This window comes from Puntigrus tetrazona, chromosome 4 (genome assembly GCF_018831695.1).
Source record: "Puntigrus tetrazona isolate hp1 chromosome 4, ASM1883169v1, whole genome shotgun sequence".
Lineage (NCBI taxonomy): Eukaryota > Metazoa > Chordata > Actinopteri > Cypriniformes > Cyprinidae > Puntigrus > Puntigrus tetrazona.
In genome coordinates this window covers 16,015,859-16,037,256 of record NC_056702.1, presented here as the reverse complement: position 1 = coordinate 16,037,256, position 21,398 = coordinate 16,015,859, and the positions used below count along the sequence as shown (strand labels likewise).

The 21,398-nt window shown below is 38.8% G+C and overlaps 4 non-coding genes and 41 pseudogenes across 4 annotated transcripts; all 45 read left to right on the top strand.

Annotated features, from left to right (window-relative positions):
* Positions 1–390: 390 nt before the first annotated feature.
* On the top strand, positions 391–508 carry LOC122343809 (annotated as a pseudogene).
* Positions 509–1,182: 674 nt separating this feature from the next.
* LOC122343714 lies at positions 1,183–1,302 on the top strand (annotated as a pseudogene).
* Positions 1,303–1,584: 282 nt separating this feature from the next.
* On the top strand, positions 1,585–1,703 carry LOC122343595 (annotated as a pseudogene).
* A 281-nt stretch (positions 1,704–1,984) lies between these two features.
* On the top strand, positions 1,985–2,103 carry LOC122343583 (annotated as a pseudogene).
* A 278-nt stretch (positions 2,104–2,381) lies between these two features.
* Positions 2,382–2,499, top strand: LOC122343735 (annotated as a pseudogene).
* A 276-nt stretch (positions 2,500–2,775) lies between these two features.
* LOC122343822 lies at positions 2,776–2,901 on the top strand (annotated as a pseudogene).
* Positions 2,902–3,177: 276 nt separating this feature from the next.
* Positions 3,178–3,298, top strand: LOC122343725 (annotated as a pseudogene).
* A 280-nt stretch (positions 3,299–3,578) lies between these two features.
* LOC122343614 lies at positions 3,579–3,698 on the top strand (annotated as a pseudogene).
* Positions 3,699–3,975: 277 nt separating this feature from the next.
* LOC122343752 lies at positions 3,976–4,092 on the top strand (annotated as a pseudogene).
* A 290-nt stretch (positions 4,093–4,382) lies between these two features.
* Positions 4,383–4,501, top strand: LOC122343582 (annotated as a pseudogene).
* Positions 4,502–4,779: 278 nt separating this feature from the next.
* On the top strand, positions 4,780–4,898 carry LOC122343635 (annotated as a pseudogene).
* A 280-nt stretch (positions 4,899–5,178) lies between these two features.
* Positions 5,179–5,297, top strand: LOC122343581 (annotated as a pseudogene).
* Positions 5,298–5,583: 286 nt separating this feature from the next.
* On the top strand, positions 5,584–5,702 carry LOC122343580 (annotated as a pseudogene).
* A 278-nt stretch (positions 5,703–5,980) lies between these two features.
* LOC122343784 lies at positions 5,981–6,098 on the top strand (annotated as a pseudogene).
* Positions 6,099–6,371: 273 nt separating this feature from the next.
* LOC122343708 lies at positions 6,372–6,490 on the top strand (annotated as a pseudogene).
* Positions 6,491–7,161: 671 nt separating this feature from the next.
* On the top strand, positions 7,162–7,282 carry LOC122343627 (annotated as a pseudogene).
* A 674-nt stretch (positions 7,283–7,956) lies between these two features.
* LOC122343702 lies at positions 7,957–8,075 on the top strand (annotated as a pseudogene).
* Positions 8,076–8,351: 276 nt separating this feature from the next.
* Positions 8,352–8,470, top strand: LOC122343579 (annotated as a pseudogene).
* A 275-nt stretch (positions 8,471–8,745) lies between these two features.
* On the top strand, positions 8,746–8,867 carry LOC122343774 (annotated as a pseudogene).
* A 273-nt stretch (positions 8,868–9,140) lies between these two features.
* Positions 9,141–9,259, top strand: LOC122343594 (annotated as a pseudogene).
* A 660-nt stretch (positions 9,260–9,919) lies between these two features.
* LOC122343838 lies at positions 9,920–10,047 on the top strand (annotated as a pseudogene).
* A 282-nt stretch (positions 10,048–10,329) lies between these two features.
* LOC122343751 lies at positions 10,330–10,446 on the top strand (annotated as a pseudogene).
* A 277-nt stretch (positions 10,447–10,723) lies between these two features.
* LOC122343690 lies at positions 10,724–10,841 on the top strand (annotated as a pseudogene).
* A 276-nt stretch (positions 10,842–11,117) lies between these two features.
* LOC122343593 lies at positions 11,118–11,236 on the top strand (annotated as a pseudogene).
* A 277-nt stretch (positions 11,237–11,513) lies between these two features.
* Positions 11,514–11,632, top strand: LOC122343832 (annotated as a pseudogene).
* A 282-nt stretch (positions 11,633–11,914) lies between these two features.
* Positions 11,915–12,035, top strand: LOC122343639 (annotated as a pseudogene).
* Positions 12,036–12,316: 281 nt separating this feature from the next.
* Positions 12,317–12,435, top strand: LOC122343542 (annotated as a pseudogene).
* Positions 12,436–12,712: 277 nt separating this feature from the next.
* Positions 12,713–12,831, top strand: LOC122343731 (annotated as a pseudogene).
* Positions 12,832–13,114: 283 nt separating this feature from the next.
* On the top strand, positions 13,115–13,233 carry LOC122343578 (annotated as a pseudogene).
* Positions 13,234–13,512: 279 nt separating this feature from the next.
* LOC122343577 lies at positions 13,513–13,631 on the top strand (annotated as a pseudogene).
* A 280-nt stretch (positions 13,632–13,911) lies between these two features.
* LOC122343613 lies at positions 13,912–14,031 on the top strand (annotated as a pseudogene).
* A 280-nt stretch (positions 14,032–14,311) lies between these two features.
* On the top strand, positions 14,312–14,430 carry LOC122343576 (annotated as a pseudogene).
* A 274-nt stretch (positions 14,431–14,704) lies between these two features.
* On the top strand, positions 14,705–14,823 carry LOC122343574 (annotated as a pseudogene).
* Positions 14,824–15,093: 270 nt separating this feature from the next.
* LOC122343688 lies at positions 15,094–15,212 on the top strand (annotated as a pseudogene).
* Positions 15,213–15,491: 279 nt separating this feature from the next.
* On the top strand, positions 15,492–15,612 carry LOC122343626 (annotated as a pseudogene).
* Positions 15,613–15,895: 283 nt separating this feature from the next.
* LOC122343573 lies at positions 15,896–16,014 on the top strand (annotated as a pseudogene).
* Positions 16,015–16,293: 279 nt separating this feature from the next.
* LOC122343677 lies at positions 16,294–16,413 on the top strand (annotated as a pseudogene).
* A 281-nt stretch (positions 16,414–16,694) lies between these two features.
* On the top strand, positions 16,695–16,813 carry LOC122343883. The gene has a single exon (XR_006250870.1). It is a non-coding gene; the product is annotated as a 5S ribosomal RNA (ribosomal RNA).
* Positions 16,814–17,097: 284 nt separating this feature from the next.
* Positions 17,098–17,216, top strand: LOC122343926. Its single transcript, XR_006250906.1, has one exon. It is a non-coding gene; the product is annotated as a 5S ribosomal RNA (ribosomal RNA).
* A 280-nt stretch (positions 17,217–17,496) lies between these two features.
* On the top strand, positions 17,497–17,615 carry LOC122343572 (annotated as a pseudogene).
* Positions 17,616–17,892: 277 nt separating this feature from the next.
* Positions 17,893–18,011, top strand: LOC122343571 (annotated as a pseudogene).
* A 274-nt stretch (positions 18,012–18,285) lies between these two features.
* Positions 18,286–18,406, top strand: LOC122343652 (annotated as a pseudogene).
* Positions 18,407–18,684: 278 nt separating this feature from the next.
* Positions 18,685–18,803, top strand: LOC122343570 (annotated as a pseudogene).
* A 278-nt stretch (positions 18,804–19,081) lies between these two features.
* LOC122343872 lies at positions 19,082–19,200 on the top strand. The gene has a single exon (XR_006250859.1). It is a non-coding gene; the product is annotated as a 5S ribosomal RNA (ribosomal RNA).
* A 280-nt stretch (positions 19,201–19,480) lies between these two features.
* LOC122343847 lies at positions 19,481–19,599 on the top strand. Its single transcript, XR_006250836.1, has one exon. It is a non-coding gene; the product is annotated as a 5S ribosomal RNA (ribosomal RNA).
* Positions 19,600–21,398: the final 1,799 nt, after the last annotated feature.

The window sequence follows — 21,398 nt, the reverse complement described above, 5'->3', positions numbered from 1 at the left end:
TGAATTGTTTTTAACTACTTAACTAATGATCTCAGAAGCTAAGCAGAGTTGGGCCTAGTTAGTACTTGGATGGGAGACTGCCTAGGAATACCAGGTGCTGTAAGTTTTTGAGTTTTTTCACTACTTATCTAATACACTGGCCCTTAGTGTGGCCAAAGTTTGACCAGCTCTTTGCTTTCCCTACTGCTTATTTAATTCAATTGCCTTTAAAGTAGCTGTTCTTTAAACAGAGTTTGACTGTTTTTAACTACTTAACTAATGCTCTTATCTTTAATGTAGCTCATTTTGAAGTATTTTTTTTTTTTACTGTATTTCATTCATTACTTATCTAGTATAATGGCACTTAGTGTGCCTCACCTTAAAATAGGGGGGGCTTTTGCAGCAGCTTTCGCTTACGGCCATACCACCCTGTTCACGCCTGATCTCGCCTGATCTCAGAAGCTACAGAGTTGGGCCTAGTTAGTACTTGGGATGGGAGACTGCCTAGGAATACCAGGTGCTGTAAGTTTTTGAGTTTTTTTCACTACTTATCTAATACACTGGCCCTTAGTGTGGCCAAAGTTTGACCAGCTCTTTGCTTTCCTTACTGCTTATTTAATTCAATTGCCTTTAAAGTAGCTGTTCTTAAACAGAGAGTTGACTGTTTTTAACTACTTAACTAATGCTCTTATCTTTAATGTAGCTCATTTTGAAGTATTTTTTTTTTTTTTATTTCATTCATTACTTATCTAGTATAATGGCACTTAGTGTGCCTCACCTTAAAATAGGGGCTTTTTGCAGCAGCTTTCGCTTACGGCCATACCACCCTGTTCACGCCTGATCTCGCCTGATCTCAGAAGCTACAGAGTTGGGCCTAGTTAGTCTTTCTGATGGGAGACTGCCTAGGAATACCAGGTGCTGTAAGTTTTGAGTTTTTTCACTACTTATCTAATACACTGGCCCTTAGTGTGGCCAAAGTTTGACCAGCTCTCTTTGCTTTCCTTTACTGCTTATTTAATTCAATTGCCTTTAAAGTAGCTGTTCTTTAAACAGAGTTTGACTGTTTTTAACTACTTAACTAATGCTCTTATCTTTAATGTAGCTCATTTTGAAGTATTTTTTTGTATTTCATTCATTACTTATCTAGTATAATGGCACTTAGTGTGCCTCACCTTAAAATAGGGGCTTTTTGCAGCAGCTTTCGCTTACGGCCATACCACCCTGTTCACGCCTGATCTCGCCTCTGATCTCAGAAGCTAAGCAGAGTTGGGCCTAGTTAGTACTTGGATGGAGACTGCCTAGGAATACCAGGTGCTGTAAGTTTTTGAGTTTTTTCACTACTTATCTAATACACTGGCCTTAGTGTGGTGTGGCCAAAGTTTGACCAGCTCTTTGCTTTCCCTTACTGCTTATTTAATTCAATTGCCTTTAAAGTAGCTGTTCTTTAAACAGAGTTTGACTGTTTTTAACTACTTAACTAATGCTCTTATCTTTAATGTAGCTCATTTTGAAGTATTTTTTTTTTTGTATTTCATTCATTACTTATCTAGTATAATGGCACTTAGTGTGCCTCACCTTAAAATAGGGGCTTTTTGCAGCTTTCTTTCTTACGGCCATACCACCCTGTTCACGCCTGATCTCGCCTGATCTCAGAAGCTAAGCAGAGTTGGGCCTAGTTAGTACTTGGATGGGAGACTGCCTAGGAATACCAGGTGCTGTAAGTTTTTTTGAGTTTTTTCACTACTTATCTAATACACTGGCCCTTAGTGTGGCCAAAGTTTGACCAGCTCTTTGCTTTCCTTACTGCTTATTTAATTCAATTGCCTTTAAAGTAGCTGTTCTTTAAACAGAGTTTGACTGTTTTAACTACTTAACTAATGCTCTTATCTTTAATGTAGCTCATTTTGAAGTATTTTTTTTTTTTTGTATTTCATTCATTACTTATCTAGTATAATGGCACTTAGTGTGCCTCACCTTAAAATAGGGGCTTTTTGCAGCAGCTTTCGCTTACGGCCATACCACCCTGTTCACGCCTGATCTCGCCTGATCTCAGAAGCTAAGCAGAGTTGGGCCTAGTTAGTACTTGGATGGGAGACTGCCTAGGAATACCAGGTGCTGTAAGTTTTTGAGTTTTTTCACTACTTATCTAATACACTGGCCCTTAGTGTGGCCAAAGTTTGACCAGCTCTTTGCTTTCCTTTACTGCTTATTTAATTCAATTGCCTTTAAAGTAGCTGTTCTTTAAACAGAGTTTGACTGTTTTTAACTACTTAACTAATGCTCTTATCTTTAATGTAGCTCATTTTGAAGTATTTTTTTTTTTTCATTTCATTCATTACTTATCTAGTATAATGGCACTTAGTGTGCCTCACCTTAAAATAGGGGCTTTTGCAGCAGCTTTCGCTTACGGCCATACACCCTGTTCACGCCTGATCTCGCCTGATCTCAGAAGCTAAGCAGAGTTGGGCCTAGTTAGTACTTGGATGGGAGACTGCCTAGGAATACCAGGTGCTGTAAGTTTTTGAGTTTTTTCACTACTTATCTAATACACTGGCCCTTAGTGTGGCCAAAGTTTGACCAGCTCTTTGCTTTCCTTTACTGCTTATTTAATTCAATTGCCTTTAAAGTAGCTGTTCTTTAAACAGAGTTTGACTGTTTTTAACTACTTAACTAATGCTCTTATCTTTAATGTAGCTCATTTTGAAGTATTTTTTTTTGTATTTCATTCATTACTTATCTAGTATAATGGCACTTAGTGTGCCTCACCTTAAAATAGGGGCTTTTTGCAGCAGCTTTCGCTACGGCCATACCACCCTGTTCACGCCTGATCTCGATCTCGATCTCAGAAGCTAAGCTAAGCAGAGTTGGGCCTAGTTAGTACTTGGATGGGAGACTGCCTAGGAATACCAGGTGCTGTAAGTTTTTGAGTTTTTTCACTACTTATCTAATACACTGGCCCTTAGTGTGGCCAAAGTTTGACCAGCTCTTTGCTTTCCTTACTGCTTATTTAATTCAATTGCCTTTAAAGTAGCTGTTCTTTTTAAACAGAGTTTGACTGTTTTTAACTACTTAACTAATGCTCTTATCTTTAATGTAGCTCATTTTGAAGTATTTTTTTTTATTTCATTCATTACTTATCTAGTATAATGGCACTTAGTGTGCCTCACCTTAAAATAGGGGCTTTTTGCAGCAGCTTTCGCTTACGGCCATACCACCCTGTTCACGCCTGATCTCGCCTGATCTCAGAAGCTAAGCAGAGTTGGGCCTAGTTAGTACTTCTGGATGGGAGACTGCCTAGGAATACCAGGTGCTGTAAGTTTTTTTTGTTTTTTCACTACTTATCTAATACACTGGCCCTTAGTGTGGCCAAAGTTTGACCAGCTCTTTGCTTTCCTTACTGCTTATTTAATTCAATTGCCTTTAAAGTAGCTGTTCTTTAAACAGAGTTTGACTGTTTTTAACTACTTAACTAATGCTCTTATCTTTAATGTAGCTCATTTTGAAGTATTTTTTTTTTTGTATTTCATTCATTACTTATCTAGTATAATGGCACTTAGTGTGCCTCACCTTAAAATAGGGGCTTTTTGCAGCTTTCTTTTGCTTACGGCCATACCACCCTGTTCACGCCTGATCTCGCTCTGATCTCAGAAGCTAAGCAGAGTTGGGCCTAGTTAGTACTTGGATGGGAGACTGCCTAGGAATACCAGGTGCTGTAAGTTTTTGAGTTTTTTCACTACTTATCTAATACACTGGCCCTTAGTGTGGCCAAAGTTTGACCAGCTCTTTGCTTTCCTTACTGCTTATTTAATTCAATTGCCTTTAAAGTAGCTGTTCTTTAAACAGAGTTTGACTGTTTTTAACTACTTAACTAATGCTCTTATCTTTAATGTAGCTCATTTTGAAGTATTTTTTTTTTTGTATTTCATTCATTACTTATCTAGTATAATGGCACTTAGTGTGCCTCACCTTAAAATAGGGGCTTTTGCAGCAGCTTTCGCTTACGGCCATACCACCCTGTTCACGCCTGATCTCGCCTGATCTCAGAAGCTACAGAGTTGGGCCTAGTTAGTACTTGGATGGGAGACTGCCTAGGAATACCAGGTGCTGTAAGTTTTTGAGTTTTTTCACTACTTATCTAATACACTGGCCCTTAGTGTGGCCAAAGTTTGACCAGCTCTTTGCTTTCCTTTTACTGCTTATTTAATTCAATTGCCTTTAAAGTAGCTGTTCTTTAAACAGAGTTTGACTGTTTTTAACTACTTAACTAATGCTCTTATCTTTAATGTAGCTCATTTTGAAGTATTTTTTTTTGTATTTCATTCATTACTTATCTAGTATAATGGCACTTAGTGTGGCACTTAGTGTGCCTCACCTTAAAATAGGGGCTTTTTGCAGCAGCTTTCGCTTACGGCCATACCACCCTGTTCACGCCTGATCTCGCCTGATCTCAGAAGCTAAGCAGAGTTGGGCCTAGTTAGTACTTGGATGGGAGACTGCCTAGGAATACCAGGTGCTGTAAGTTTTTTGAGTTTTTTCACTACTTATCTAATACACTGGCCCTTAGTGTGGCCAAAGTTTGACCAGCTCTTTGCTTTCCTTTACTGCTTATTTAATTCAATTGCCTTTAAAGTAGCTGTTCTTTAAACAGAGTTTGACTGTTTTTAACTACTTAACTAATGCTCTTATCTTTAATGTAGCTCATTTTGAAGTATTTTTTTTTTTTATTTCATTCATTACTTATCTAGTATAATGGCACTTAGTGTGCCTCACCTTAAAATAGGGGCTTTTTGCAGCAGCTTTCTTTACGGCCATACCACCCTGTTCACGCCTGATCTCGCCTGATCTCAGAAGCTAAGCAGAGTTGGGCCTAGTTAGTACTTGGATGGGAGACTGCCTAGGAATACCAGGTGCTGTAAGTTTTTGAGTTTTTTCACTACTTATCTAATACACTGGCCCTTAGTGTGGCCAAAGTTTGACCAGCTCTTTGCTTTCCTTACTGCTTATTTAATTCAATTGCCTTTAAAGTAGCTGTTCTTTAAACAGAGTTTGACTGTTTTTAACTACTTAACTAATGCTCTTATCTTTAATGTAGCTCATTTTGAAGTATTTTTTTTTTTTGTATTTCATTCATTACTTATCTAGTATAATGGCACTTAGTGTGCCTCACCTTAAAATAGGGGGCTTTTTGCAGCAGCTTTCGCTTACGGCCATACCACCCTGTTCACGCCTGATCTCGCCTGATCTCAGAAGCTAAGCAGAGTTGGGCCTAGTTAGTACTTGGATGGGAGACTGCCTAGGAATACCAGGTGCTGTAAGTTTTTGAGTTTTTTCACTACTTATCTAATACACTGGCCTTTAGTGGGCCCAAAGTTTGACCAGCTCTTTGCTTTCCTTACTGCTTATTTAATTCAATTGCCTTTAAAGTAGCTGTTCTTTAAACAGAGTTTGACTGTTTTTAACTACTTAACTAATGCTCTTATCTTTAATGTAGCTCATTTTGAAGTATTTTTTTGTTTTTTTTTGTATTTCATTCATTACTTATCTAGTATAATGGCACTTAGTGTGCCTCACCTTAAAAAATAGGGGCTTTTTGCAGCAGCTTTCGCTTACGGCCATACCACCCTGTTCACGCCTGATCTCGCCTGATCTCAGAAGCTAAGCAGAGTTGGGCCTAGTTAGTACTTGGATGGGAGACTGCCTAGGAATACCAGGTGCTGTAAGTTTTTGAGTTTTTTCACTACTTATCTAATACACTGGCCCTTAGTGTGGCCAAAGTTTGACCAGCTCTTTGCTTTCCTTACTGCTTATTTAATTCAATTGCCTTTAAAGTAGCTGTTCTTTAAACAGAGTTTGACTGTTTTTACTACTTTAACTAATGCTTCTTATCTTTAATGTAGCTCATTTTGAAGTATTTTTTTTTTTATTTCATTCATTACTTATCTAGTATAATGGCACTTAGTGTGCCTCACCTTAAAATAGGGGCTTTTTGCAGCAGCTTTCGCTTTACGGCCATACCACCCTGTTCACGCCTGATCTCGCCTGATCTCAGAAGCTAAGAGAGTTGGGCCTAGTTAGTACTTGGATGGGAGACTGCCTAGGAATACCAGGTGCTGTAAGTTTTGAGTTTTTTCACTACTTATCTAATACACTGGCCCTTAGTGTGGCCAAAGTTTGACCAGCTCTTTGCTTTCCTTACTGCTTATTTAATTCAATTGCCTTTAAAGTAGCTGTTCTTTAAACAGAGTTTGACTGTTTTTAACTACTTAACTAATGCTCTTATCTTTAATGTAGCTCATTTTGAAGTATTTTTTTTTTTTATTTCATTCATTACTTATCTAGTATAATGGCACTTAGTGTGCCTCACCTTAAAATAGGGGCTTTTGCAGCAGCTTTCGCACGGCCATACCACCCTGTTCACGCCTGATCTCGCCTGATCTCAGAAGCTAAGCAGAGTTGGGCCTAGTTAGTACTTGGATGGGAGACTGCCTAGGAATACCAGGTGCTGTAAGTTTTTGAGTTTTTTCACTACTTATCTAATACACTGGCCCTTAGTGTGGCCAAAGTTTGACCAGCTCTTTGCTTTCCTTACTGCTTATTTAATTCAATTGCCTTTTTAAAGTAGCTGTTCTTTAAACAGAGTTTGACTGTTTTTAACTACTTAACTAATGCTCTTATCTTTAATGTAGCTCATTTTGAAGTATTTTTTTTTATTTCATTCATTACTTATCTAGTATAATGGCACTTAGTGTGCCTCACCTTAAAATAGGGGCTTTTTGCAGCAGCTTTCGCTTACGGCCATACCACCCTGTGTTCACGCCTGATCTCGCCTGATCTCAGAAGCTACAGAGTTGGGCCTAGTTATACTTGGATGGGAGACTGCCTAGGAATACCAGGTGCTGTAAGTTTTGAGTTTTTTCACTACTTATCTAATACACTGGCCCTTAGTGTGGCCAAAGTTTGACCAGCTCTTTGCTTTCCTTACTGCTTATTTAATTCAATTGCCTTTAAAGTAGCTGTTCTTTAAACAGAGTTTGACTGTTTTTAACTACTTAACTAATGCTCTTATCTTTAATGTAGCTCATTTTGAAGTATTTTTTTTTTTGTATTTCATTCATTACTTATCTAGTATAATGGCACTTAGTGTGCCTCACCTTAAAATAGGGGCTTTTTGCAGCAGCTTTCGCTTACGGCCATACCACCCTGTTCACGCCTGATCTCGCCTCTGATCTCAGAAGCTAAGCAGAGTTGGGCCTAGTTAGTACTTGGATGGGAGACTGCCTAGGAATACCAGGTGCTGTAAGTTTTTGAGTTTTTTCCACTACTTATCTAATACACTGGCCCTTAGTGTGGCCAAAGTTTGACCAGCTCTTTGCTTTCCTTACTGCTTATTTAATTCAATTGCCTTTAAAGTAGCTGTTCTTTAAACAGAGTTTGACTGTTTTTAACTACTTAACTAATGCTCTTATCTTTAATGTAGCTCATTTTGAAGTATTTTTTTTTATTTCATTCATTACTTATTATCTAGTATAATGGCACTTAGTGTGCCTCACCTTAAAATAGGGGCTTTTTGCAGCAGCTTTCGCTTACGCCATACCATACCCTGTTCACGCCACGCCTGATCTCGCCTGATCTCAGAAGCTACAGAGTTGGGCCTAGTTAGTACTTGGATGGGAGACTGCCTAGGAATACCAGGTGCTGTAAGTTTTTGAGTTTTTTCACTACTTATCTAATACACTGGCCCTTAGTGTGGCCAAAGTTTGACCAGCTCTTTTGCTTTCCTTACTGCTTATTTAATTCAATTGCCTTTAAAGTAGCTGTTCTTTAAACATAGTTTGACTGTTTTTAACTACTTAACTAATGCTCTTATCTTTAATGTAGCTCATTTTGAAGTATTTTTTTTTTATTTCATTCATTACTTATCTAGTATAATGGCACTTAGTGTGCCTCACCTTAAAATAGGGGCTTTTGCAGCAGCTTTCACACGGCCATACCACCCTGTTCACGCCTGATCTCGCCTGATCTCAGAAGCTAAGCAGAGTTGGGCCTAGTTAGTACTTGGATGGGAGACTGCCTAGGAATACCAGGTGCTGTAAGTTTTTGAGTTTTTTCACTACTTATCTAATACACTGGCCCTTAGTGTGGCCAAAGTTTGACCAGCTCTTTGCTTTCCCTTACTGCTTATTTAATTCAATTGCCTTTAAAGTAGCTGTTCTTTAAACAGAGTTTGACTGTTTTTAACTACTTAACTAATGCTCTTATCTTTAATGTAGCTCATTTTGAAGTATTTTTTTTTTATTTCATTCATTACTTATCTAGTATAATGGCACTTAGTGTGCCTCACTTAAAATAGGGGCTTTTTTGCAGCAGCTTTCGCTTACGGCCATACCACCCTGTTCACGCCTGATCTCGCCTGATCTCAGAAGCTAAGCAGAGTTGGGCCTAGTTAGTACTTGGATGGGAGACTGCCTAGGAATACCAGGTGCTGTAAGTTTTGAGTTTTTTCACTACTTATCTAATACACTGGCCCTTAGTGTGGCCAAAGTTTGACCAGCTCTTTGCTTTCCTTACTGCTTATTTAATTCAATTGCCTTTAAAGTAGCTGTTCTTTAAACAGAGTTTGACTGTTTTTAACTACTTAACTAATGCTCTTATCTTTAATGTAGCTCATTTTGAAGTATTTTTTTTTGTATTTCATTCATTACTTATCTAGTATAATGGCACTTAGTGTGCCTCACCTTAAAATAGGGGCTTTTTGCAGCAGCTTTCGCTTACGGCCATACCACCCTGTTCACGCCTGATCTCGCCTCTGATCTCAGAAGCTAAGCAGAGTTGGGCCTAGTTAGTAGTTTGGATGGGAGACTGCCTAGGAATACCAGGTGCTGTAAGTTTTTGAGTTTTTTCACTACTTATCTAATACACTGGCCCTTAGTGTGGCCAAAGTTTGACCAGCTCTTTGCTTTCCCTTACTGCTTATTTAATTCAATTGCCTTTAAAGTAGCTGTTCTTTAAACAGAGTTTGACTGTTTTTAACTACTTAACTAATGCTCTTATCTTTAATGTAGCTCATTTTGAAGTATTTTTTTGTATTTCATTCATTACTTATCTAGTATAATGGCACTTAGTGTGCCTCACCTTAAAATAGGGGCTTTTTGCAGCAGCTTTCTTACGGCCATACCACCCTGTTCACGCCTGATCTCGCCTGATCTCAGAAGCTAAGCAGAGTTGGGCCTAGTTAGTACTTGGATGGGAGACTGCCTAGGAATACCAGGTGCTGTAAGTTTTTGAGTTTTTTCACTACTTATCTAATACACTGGCCCTTAGTGTGGCCAAAGTTTGACCAGCTCTTTGCTTTCCTTTACTGCTTATTTAATTCAATTGCCTTTAAAGTAGCTGTTCTTTAAACAGAGTTTGACTGTTTTTAACTACTTAACTAATGCTCTTATCTTTAATGTAGCTCATTTTGAAGTATTTTTTTTTATATTTCATTCATTACTTATCTAGTATAATGGCACTTAGTGTGCCTCACCTTAAAAAGGGGGGCTTTTTGCAGCAGCTTTCACACGGCCATACCACCCCACGCCTGATCTCGCCTGATCTCAGAAGCTAAGAGAGTTGGGCCTAGTTAGTACTTGGATGGGAGACTGCCTAGGAATACCAGGTGCTGTAAGTTTTTGAGTTTTTTCACTACTTATCTAATACACTGGCCCTTAGTGTGGCCAAAGTTTGACCAGCTCTTTGCTTTCCTTACTGCTTATTTAATTCAATTGCCTTTAAAGTAGCTGTTCTTTAAACAGAGTTTGACTGTTTTTAACTACTTAACTAATGCTCTTATCTTTAATGTAGCTCATTTTGAAGTATTTTTTTGTATTTCATTCATTACTTATCTAGTATAATGGCACTTAGTGTGCCTCACCTTAAAATAGGGGCTTTTTGCAGCAGCTTTCACGGCCATACCACACCCTGTTCACGTTCACGCCTGATCTCGCTCTGATCTCAGAAGCTAAGCAGAGTTGGGCCTAGTTAGTACTTGGATGGGAGACTGCCTAGGAATACCAGGTGCTGTAAGTTTTGAGTTTTTTCACTACTTATCTAATACACTGGCCCTTAGTGTGGCCAAAGTTTGACCAGCTCTTTGCTTTCCTTACTGCTTATTTAATTCAATTGCCTTTAAAGTAGCTGTTCTTTAAACAGAGTTTGACTGTTTTTAACTACTTAACTAATGCTCTTATCTTTAATGTAGCTCATTTTGAAGTATTTTTTTTTTTTTTTATTTCATTCATTACTTATCTAGTATAATGGCACTTAGTGTGCCTCACCTTAAAATAGGGGCTTTTTGCAGCAGCAGCTTTCGCTTACGGCCATACCACCCTGTTCACGCCTGATCTCGCCTGATCTCAGAAGCTACAGAGTTGGGCCTAGTTAGTACTTGGATGGGAGACTGCCTAGGAATACCAGGTGCTGTAAGTTTTGAGTTTTTTCACTACTTATCTAATACACTGGCCCTTAGTGTGGCCAAAGTTTGACCAGCTCTTTGCTTTCCTTTACTGCTTATTTAATTCAATTGCCTTTAAAGTAGCTGTTCTTTAAACAGAGTTTGACTGTTTTTAACTACTTAACTAATGCTCTTATCTTTAATGTAGCTCATTTTGAAGTATTTTTTTTTTTTTATTTCATTCATTACTTATCTAGTATAATGGCACTTAGTGTGCCTCACCTTAAAATAGGGGCTTTTGCAGCAGCTTTCGCTTACGGCCATACCACCCTGTTCACGCCTGATCTCGCCTGATCTCAGAAGCTAAGCAGAGTTGGGCCTAGTTAGTACTTGGATGGGAGACTGCTAGGAATACCAGGTGCTGTAAGTTTTTGAGTTTTTTCACTACTTATCTAATACACTGGCCCTTAGTGTGGCCAAAGTTTGACCAGCTCTTTGCTTTCCTTTACTGCTTATTTAATTCAATTGCCTTTAAAGTAGCTGTTCTTTAAACAGAGTTTGACTGTTTTTAACTACTTAACTAATGCTCTTATCTTTAATGTAGCTCATTTTGAAGTATTTTTTTTTTGTATTTCATTCATTACTTATCTAGTATAATGGCACTTAGTGTGCCTCACCTTAAAATAGGGGCTTTTTGCAGCAGCTTTCTTACGGCCATACCACCCTGTTCACGCCTGATCTCGCCTGATCTCAGAAGCTAAGCAGAGTTGGGCCTAGTTAGTACTTGGATGGGAGACTGCCTAGGAATACCAGGTGCTGTAAGTTTTTGAGTTTTTTCACTACTTATCTAATACACTGGCCCTTAGTGTGGCCAAAGTTTGACCAGCTCTTTGCTTTCCTTTACTGCTTATTTAATTCAATTGCCTTTAAAGTAGCTGTTCTTTAAACAGAGTTTGACTGTTTTTAACTACTTAACTAATGCTCTTATCTTTAATGTAGCTCATTTTGAAGTATTTTTTTTTGTATTTCATTCATTACTTATATAGTATAATGGCACTTAGTGTGCCTCACCTTAAAATAGGGGCTTTTTGCAGCAGCTTTCGCTTACGGCCATACCACCCTGTTCACGCCTGATCTCGCCTGATCTCAGAAGCTACAGAGTTGGGCCTAGTTAGTACTTGGATGGATGAGACTGCCTAGGAATACCAGGTGCTGTAAGTTTTTGAGTTTTTTCACTACTTATCTAATACACTGGCCCTTAGTGTGGCCAAAGTTTGACCAGCTCTTTTTGCTTTCCTTACTGCTTATTTAATTCAATTGCCTTTAAAGTAGCTGTTCTTTAAACAGAGTTTGACTGTTTTTAACTACTTAACTAATGCTCTTATCTTTAATGTAGCTCATTTTGAGTATTTTTTTTTTTTTGTATTTCATTCATTACTTATCTAGTATAATGGCACTTAGTGTGCCTCACCTTAAAAATAGGGGCTTTTGCAGCAGCTTTCTGCTTACGGCCATACCACCCTGTTCACACGCCTGATCTCGCCTGATCTCAGAAGCTAAGCAGAGTTGGGCCTAGTTAGTACTTGGATGGGAGACTGCCTAGGAATACCAGGTGCTGTAAGTTTTTTTGAGTTTTTTCACTACTTATCTAATACACTGGCCCTTAGTGTGGCCAAAGTTTGACCAGCTCTTTGCTTTCCTTTACTGCTTATTTAATTCAATTGCCTTTAAAGTAGCTGTTCTTTAAACAGAGTTTGACTGTTTTTAACTACTTAACTAATGCTCTTATCTTTAATGTAGCTCATTTTGAAGTATTTTTTTGTATTTCATTCATTACTTATCTAGTATAATGGCACTTAGTGTGCCTCACCTTAAAATAGGGGCTTTTTGCAGCAGCTTTCTTTCACTTACGGCCATACCACCCTGTTCACGCCTGATCTCGCCTGATCTCAGAAGCTAAGCAGAGTTGGGCCTAGTTAGTACTTGGATGGGAGACTGCCTAGGAATACCAGGTGCTGTAAGTTTTGAGTTTTTTCACTACTTATCTAATACACTGGCCCTTAGTGTGGCCAAAGTTTGACCAGCTCTTTGCTTTCCTTACTGCTTATTTAATTCAATTGCCTTTAAAGTAGCTGTTCTTTAAACAGAGTTTGACTGTTTTTAACTACTTAACTAATGCTCTTATCTTTAATGTAGCTCATTTTGAAGTATTTTTTTTTTTGTATTTCATTCATTACTTATCTAGTATAATGGCACTTAGTGTGCCTCACCTTAAAATAGGGGCTTTTTGCAGCAGCTTTCGCTTACGGCCATACCACCCTGTTCACGCCTGATCTCGCCTGATCTCAGAAGCTAAGCAGAGTTGGGCCTAGTTAGTACTTGGATGGGAGACTGCCTAGGAATACCAGGTGCTGTGCTGTAAGTTTTGAGTTTTTTCACTACTTATCTAATACACTGGCCCTCTTAGTGTGGCCAAAGTTTGACCAGCTCTTTGCTTTCCTTACTGCTTATTTAATTCAATTGCCTTTAAAGTAGCTGTTCTTTAAACAGAGTTTGACTGTTTTTAACTACTTAACTAATGCTCTTATCTTTAATGTAGCTCATTTTGAAGTATTTTTTTGTATTTCATTCATTACTTATCTAGTATAATGGCACTTAGTGTGCCTCACCTTAAAAAAATAGGGGCTTTTTGCAGCAGCTTTCGCTTACGGCCATACCACCCTGTTCACGCCTGATCTCGCCTGATCTCAGAAGCTAAGCAGAGTTGGGCCTAGTTAGTACTTGGATGGGAGACTGCCTAGGAATACCAGGTGCTGTAAGTTTTTTTGAGTTTTTTCACTACTTATCTAATACACTGGCCCTTAGTGTGGCCAAAGTTTGACCAGCTCTTTGCTTTCCTTACTGCTTATTTAATTCAATTGCCTTTAAAGTAGCTGTTCTTTAAACAGAGTTTGACTGTTTTTAACTACTTAACTAATGCTCTTATCTTTAATGTAGCTCATTTTGAAGTATTTTTTTTTTTTATTTAATTCATTACTTATCTAGTATAATGGCACTTAGTGTGCCTCACCTTAAAATAGGGGCTTTTTGCAGCAGCTTTCGCTTACGGCCATACCACCCTGTTCACGCCTGATCTCGCCTGATCTCAGAAGCTAAGCAGAGTTGGGCCTAGTTAGTACTTGGATGGGAGACTGCCTAGGAATACCAGGTGCTGTAAGTTTTTGAGTTTTTTCACTACTTATCTAATACACTGGCCCTTAGTGTGGCCAAAGTTTGACCAGCTCTTTGCTTTCCCTTACTGCTTATTTAATTCAATTGCCTTTAAAGTAGCTGTTCTTTAAACAGAGTTTGACTGTTTTTAACTACTTAACTAATGCTCTTATCTTTAATGTAGCTCATTTTGAAGTATTTTTTTTTTTGTATTTCATTCATTACTTATCTAGTATAATGGCACTTAGTGTGCCTCACCTTAAAATAGGGGGCTTTTTGCAGCAGCTTTCGCTTACGGCCATACCACCCTGTTCACGCCTGATCTCGCTCTGATCTCAGAAGCTAAGCAGAGTTGGGCCTAGTTAGTACTTGGATGGGAGACTGCCTAGGAATACCAGGTGCTGTAAGTTTTTGAGTTTTTTCACTACTTATCTAATACACTGGCCCTTAGTGTGGCCAAAGTTTGACCAGCTCTTTGCTTTCCCTTACTGCTTATTTAATTCAATTGCCTTTAAAGTAGCTGTTCTTTAAACAGAGTTTGACTGTTTTTAACTACTTAACTAATGCTCTTATCTTTAATGTAGCTCATTTTGAAGTATTTTTTTTTTTTCATTTCATTCATTACTTATCTAGTATAATGGCACTTAGTGTGCCTCACCTTAAAATAGGGGGCTTTTTGCAGCAGCTTTCGCTTACGGCCATACCACCCTGTTCACGCCTGATCTCGCCTGATCTCAGAAGCTAAGCAGAGTTGGGCCTAGTTAGTACTTGGATGGGAGACTGCCTAGGAATACCAGGTGCTGTAAGTTTTTGAGTTTTTTCACTACTTATCTAATACACTGGCCCTTAGTGTGGCCAAAGTTTGACCAGCTCTTTGCTTTCCCTTACTGCTTATTTAATTCAATTGCCTTTAAAGTAGCTGTTCTTTAAACAGAGTTTGACTGTTTTTAACTACTTAACTAATGCTCTTATCTTTAATGTAGCTCATTTTGAAGTATTTTTTTTTATTTCATTCATTACTTATCTAGTATAATGGCACTTAGTGTGCCTCACCTTAAAATAGGGGCTTTTGCAGCAGCTTTCGCTTACGGCCATACCACCCTGTTCACGCCTGATCTCGCCTGATCTCAGAAGCTAAGCAGAGTTGGGCCTAGTTAGTACTTGGATGGGAGACTGCCTAGGAATACCAGGTGCTGTAAGTTTTGAGTTTTTTCACTACTTATCTAATACACTGGCCCTTAGTGTGGCCAAAGTTTGACCAGCTCTTTGCTTTCCTTACTGCTTATTTAATTCAATTGCCTTTAAAGTAGCTGTTCTTTAAACAGAGTTTGACTGTTTTTAACTACTTAACTAATGCTCTTATCTTTAATGTAGCTCATTTTGAAGTATTTTTTTTTGTATTTCATTCATTACTTATCTAGTATAATGGCACTTAGTGTGCCTCACCTTAAAATAGGGGCTTTTGCAGCAGCTTTCACGGCCATACCACCCTGTTCACGCCTGATCTCGCCTGATCTCAGAAGCTAAGCAGAGTTGGGCCTAGTTAGTACTTGGATGGGAGACTGCCTAGGAATACCAGGTGCTGTAAGTTTTTGAGTTTTTTCACTACTTATCTAATACACTGGCCCTTAGTGTGGCCAAAGTTTGACCAGCTCTTTGCTTTCCTTACTGCTTATTTAATTCAATTGCCTTTAAAGTAGCTGTTCTTTAAACAGAGTTTGACTGTTTTTAACTACTTAACTAATGCTCTTATCTTTAATGTAGCTCATTTTGAAGTATTTTTTTTTTTGTATTTCATTCATTACTTATCTAGTATAATGGCACTTAGTGTGCCTCACCTTAAAATAGGGGGGCTTTTGCAGCAGCTTTCGCTTACGGCCATACCACCCTGTTCACGCCTGATCTCGCCTCTGATCTCAGAAGCTAAGCAGAGTTGGGCCTAGTTAGTACTTGGATGGGAGACTGCCTAGGAATACCAGGTGCTGTAAGTTTTTGAGTTTTTTCACTACTTATCTAATACACTGGCCCTTAGTGTGGCCAAAGTTTGACCAGCTCTTTGCTTTCCCTTACTGCTTATTTAATTCAATTGCCTTTAAAGTAGCTGTTCTTTAAACAGAGTTTGACTGTTTTTAACTACTTAACTAATGCTCTTATCTTTAATGTAGCTCATTTTGAAGTATTTTTTTTTTTTTTGTATTTCATTCATTACTTATCTAGTATAATGGCACTTAGTGTGCCTCACCTTAAAATAGGGGGCTTTTTGCAGCAGCTTTCGCTTACGGCCATACCACCCTGTTCACGCCTGATCTCGCCTGATCTCAGAAGCTAAGCAGAGTTGGGCCTAGTTAGTACTTGGATGGGAGACTGCCTAGGAATACCAGGTGCTGTAAGTTTTTGAGTTTTTTCACTACTTATCTAATACACTGGCCCTTAGTGTGGCCAAAGTTTGACCAGCTCTTTGCTTTCCTTACTGCTTATTTAATTCAATTGCCTTTAAAGTAGCTGTTCTTTAAACAGAGTTTGACTGTTTTTAACTACTTAACTAATGCTCTTATCTTTAATGTAGCTCATTTTGAAGTATTTTTTTTTTTTATTTCATTCATTACTTATCTAGTATAATGGCACTTAGTGTGTGCCTCACCTTAAAATAGGGGCTTTTTGCAGCAGCTTTCGCTTACGGCCATACCACCCCTGTTCACGCCTGATCTCGCCTGATCTCAGAAGCTAAGCAGAGTTGGGCCTAGTTAGTACTTGGATGGGAGACTGCCTAGGAATACCAGGTGCTGTAAGTTTTTGAGTTTTTTCACTACTTATCTAATACACTGGCCCTTAGTGTGGCAAAGTTTGACCAGCTCTTTGCTTTCCTTTACTGCTTATTTAATTCAATTGCCTTTAAAGTAGCTGTTCTTTAAACAGAGTTTGACTGTTTTTAACTACTTAACTAATGCTCTTATCTTTAATGTAGCTCATTTTGAAGTATTTTTTTTTTTTTGTATTTCATTCATTACTTATCTAGTATAATGGCACTTAGTGTGCCTCACCTTAAAATAGGGGGCTTTTTGCAGCAGCTTTCGCTTACGGCCATACCACCCTGTTCACGCCTGATCTCGTCTGATCTCAGAAGCTAAGCAGAGTTGGGCCTAGTTAGTACTTGGATGGGAGACTGCCTAGGAATACCAGGTGCTGTAAGTTTTTGAGTTTTTTCACTACTTATCTAATACACTGGCCCTTAGTGTGGCCAAAGTTTGACCAGCTCTTTGCTTTCCTTACTGCTTATTTAATTCAATTGCCTTTAAAGTAGCTGTTCTTTAAACAGAGTTTGACTGTTTTTAACTACTTAACTAATGCTCTTATCTTTAATGTAGCTCATTTTGAAGTATTTTTTTTTTTTTTTTGTATTTCATTCATTACTTATCTAGTATAATGGCACTTAGTGTGCCTCACCTTAAAATAGGGGGCTTTTTGCAGCAGCTTTCGCTTACGGCCATACCACCCTGTTCACGCCTGATCTCGTCTGATCTCAGAAGCTAAGCAGAGTTGGGCCTGGTTAGTACTTGGATGGGAGACTGCCTAGGAATACCAGGTGCTGTAAGTTTTTGAGTTTTTTCACTACTTATCTAATACACTGGCCCTTAGTGTGGCCAAAGTTTGACCAGCTCTTTGCTTTCCTTTACTGCTTATTTAATTCAATTGCCTTTAAAGTAGCTGTTCTTTAAACAGAGTTTGACTGTTTTTAACTACTTAACTAATGCTCTTATCTTTAATGTAGCTCATTTTGAAGTATTTTTTTTTTTGTATTTCATTCATTACTTATCTAGTATAATGGCACTTAGTGTGCCTCACCTTAAAATAGGGGGCTTTTTGCAGCAGCTTTCGCTTACGGCCATACCACCCTGTTCACGCCTGATCTCGCCTGATCTCAGAAGCTAAGCAGAGTTGGGCCTAGTTAGTACTTGGATGGGAGACTGCCTAGGAATACCAGGTGCTGTAAGTTTTTGAGTTTTTTCACTACTTATCTAATACACTGGCCCTTAGTGTGGCCAAAGTTTGACCAGCTCTTTGCTTTCCTTACTGCTTATTTAATTCAATTGCCTTTAAAGTAGCTGTTCTTTAAACAGAGTTTGACTGTTTTTAACTACTTAACTAATGCTCTTATCTTTAATGTAGCTCATTTTGAAGTATTTTTTTTTTTGTATTTCATTCATTACTTATCTAGTATAATGGCACTTAGTGTGCCTCACCTTAAAATAGGGGCTTTTTGCAGCAGCTTTGCTTACGGCCATACCACCCTGTTCACGCCTGATCTCGCCTGATCTCAGAAGCTAAGCAGAGTTGGGCCTAGTTAGTACTTGGATGGGAGACTGCCTAGGAATACCAGGTGCTGTAAGTTTTTGAGTTTTTTCACTACTTATCTAATACACTGGCCCTTAGTGTGGTCAAAGTTTGACCAGCTCTTTGCTTTCCCTTACTGCTTATTTAATTCAATTGCCTTTAAAGTAGCTGTTCTTTAAACAGAGTTTGACTGTTTTTAACTACTTAACTAATGCTCTTATCTTTAATGTAGCTCATTTTGAAGTATTTTTTTTTTTTTCATTCATTACTTATCTAGTATAATGGCACTTAGTGTGCCTCACCTTAAAATAGGGGCTTTTGCAGCAGCTTTCGCTTACGGCCATACCACCCTGTTCACGCCTGATCTCGCCGTCTGATCTCAGAAGCTAAGCAGAGTTGGGCCTGTTAGTACTTGGATGGGAGACTGCCTAGGAATACCAGGTGCTGTAAGTTTTGAGTTTTTTCACTACTTATCTAATACACTGGCCCTTAGTGTGGCCAAAGTTTGACCAGCTCTTTGCTTTCCCTTACTGCTTATTTAATTCAATTGCCTTTAAAGTAGCTGTTCTTTAAACAGAGTTTGACTGTTTTTAACTACTTAACTAATGCTCTTATCTTTAATGTAGCTCATTTTGAAGTATTTTTTTTTTGTATTTCATTCATTACTTATCTAGTATAATGGCACTTAGTGTGCCTCACCTTAAAATAGGGGGCTTTTTGCAGCAGCTTTCGCTTACGGCCATACCACCCTGTTCACGCCTGATCTCGCCTGATCTCAGAAGCTAAGCAGAGTTGGGCCTAGTTAGTACTTGGATGGGAGACTGCCTAGGAATACCAGGTGCTGTAAGTTTTTGAGTTTTTTCACTACTTATCTAATACACTGGCCCTTAGTGTGGCCAAAGTTTGACCAGCTCTTTGCTTTCCTTTACTGCTTATTTAATTCAATTGCCTTTAAAGTAGCTGTTCTTTAAACAGAGTTTGACTGTTTTTAACTACTTAACTAATGCTCTTATCTTTAATGTAGCTCATTTTGAAGTATTTTTTTGTGTATTTCATTCATTACTTATCTAGTATAATGGCACTTAGTGTGCCTCACCTTAAAATAGGGGGCTTTTTGCAGCAGCTTTAGCTTACGGCCATACCACCCTGTTCACGCCTGATCTCGTCTGATCTCAGAAGCTAAGCAGAGTTGGGCCTAGTTAGTACTTGGATGGGAGACTGCCTAGGAATACCAGGTGCTGTAAGTTTTTGAGTTTTTTCACTACTTATCTAATACACTGGCCCTTAGTGTGGTCAAAGTTTGACCAGCTCTTTGCTTTCCTTACTGCTTATTTAATTCAATTGCCTTTAAAGTAGCTGTTCTTTAAACAGAGTTTGACTGTTTTTAACTACTTAACTAATGCTCTTATCTTTAATGTAGCTCATTTTGAAGTATTTTTTTTTTTGTATTTCATTCATTACTTATCTAGTATAATGGCACTTAGTGTGCCTCACCTTAAAATAGGGGGGTTTTTGCAGCAGCTTTTAGCTTACGGCCATACCACCCTGTTCACGCCTGATCTCGTCTGATCTCAGAAGCTAAGCAGAGTTGGGCCTGGTTAGTACTTGGATGGGAGACTGCCTAGGAATACCAGGTGCTGTAAGTTTTTGAGTTTTTTCACTACTTATCTAATACACTGGCCCTTAGTGTGGCCAAAGTTTGACCAGCTCTTTGCTTTCCCTTACTGCTTATTTAATTCAATTGCCTTTAAAGTAGCTGTTCTTTAAACAGAGTTTGACTGTTTTTAACTACTTAACTAATGCTCTTATCTTTAATGTAGCTCATTTTGAAGTATTTTTTTTTTTGTATTTCATTCATTACTTATCTAGTATAATGGCACTTAGTGTGCCTCACCTTAAAATAGGGGGCTTTTTGCAGCAGCTTTTGCTTACGGCCATACCACCCTGAGCGCCCTCTAGTGGAATTCAGGAAGTGAGTGAGTCAGTGGCGAGAACAGGTGGAGATTGATTGTTTGGAAGAGCTTGGAACACTTTATTGTTTGAAAACTACGTCAAATAAGCAGGGATTTTTGTTTGAACGGTTGTTTTAATCCCCAGGCAGCTCTTGCTGTTTGGGGATAAATATTTCTGTTTCTGAGAAGGTGGAAAATGCAGAAAAAGAACATGGAGAAGGAAAACAGATTGGACAAGAGGAATTTGAAGGAGACAGTCAGTGATGGCGAACAAAGTAAGAGAAATTATGACAAGCATCTAACTGTACACGTGGTGATAGATGGAGATGACAGAATTACTATGATGGAATTGTTGAAGAAAGTAAAAGAAGAATGTGGAGTGGTTATTGGATGCAGATATAAAACGCCAAGAGAATATGAGCTGACTATGCAGGAGGAGAAAGGAAAGGAGAAATTACTGGATGGACTAAATATAAAAAAGAGCAGAATCATGGCGAGAGAAATAAGCAGCACAGAGTTGGTGGTTTCGTTCCTGGGTCTGCCCACATATATCCAGGACGATGAAATATTGAAAAAGCTGACGGAATGGGGAGTGATGGCGGTTTCAAGAATTAAAAGGAGAATGTGGCCAGGAACTGATATCGCGGATGGAACAAGATTTTTGAAAGTGAAGTTCACAGACACCGTCAAATCGTTGCCATATTCCACAAAGTTTGACACAGTGGGAGGTGCTGAGCACTTTCGAGTAATACATGATAGACAGGTGAAAGTGTGTCGTTTGTGCATTCAGCCTGGGCATGTTGTGAGAGACTGTCCGAGCTTCAAGTGTTTCAGGTGTGCCAAACAAGGACATTATGCACGGAATGTAATGAAGGGATCTGCAACGTGTGCAAGATGGGAACTGGATTTTGTGTGTGCGAAACTGTGGTGGAGATTGAAGAAGAGGGAAGTGATGAGAAGTGGACGGATCTGTATGAGGTGGAAGAGGAAGAGGAGAATGAGGAGGGGGAAGATTCTGTGGCCGTGGAGGAGGTGAGAAGAGACAATGGGAGCAGAAAAGAAGACACAGCAGAACAGAGAGGCTCTGAGGAGGAGACCTGTCCAAAGGACGTGATCTCGGGTCAGAGAGAGGAGAGAGAAGAGAAAGGACCGAGGACTGAAGAAGAGAGGAAGACAGCAAAAGTGGTATTGCGAGCCAAGAAGGCAGTAATGCCAAAAGTCAAGGCATGGCGTTTCAGGTGAGGGAGAAGGTCAGTGGAGAAGGGGGAAAGAATGTGGTGCAAGAGACTCCAGAATCAAATGGAGGAGAGGAAATGGACACATGTGAGGAGAAGATCATGCAGAGGAAAAGAAAGAAGAAAGAGATGGAGTATAGGGGAAAAAGTAAGACTTTGAGTATATTTAAATGCATTATAGAACCCTTTTAACTGCAATTTTCGCTATGTGGGGCACAATGAACATTGCATGCTTAAATAGTAATGGACTAAGAGAAT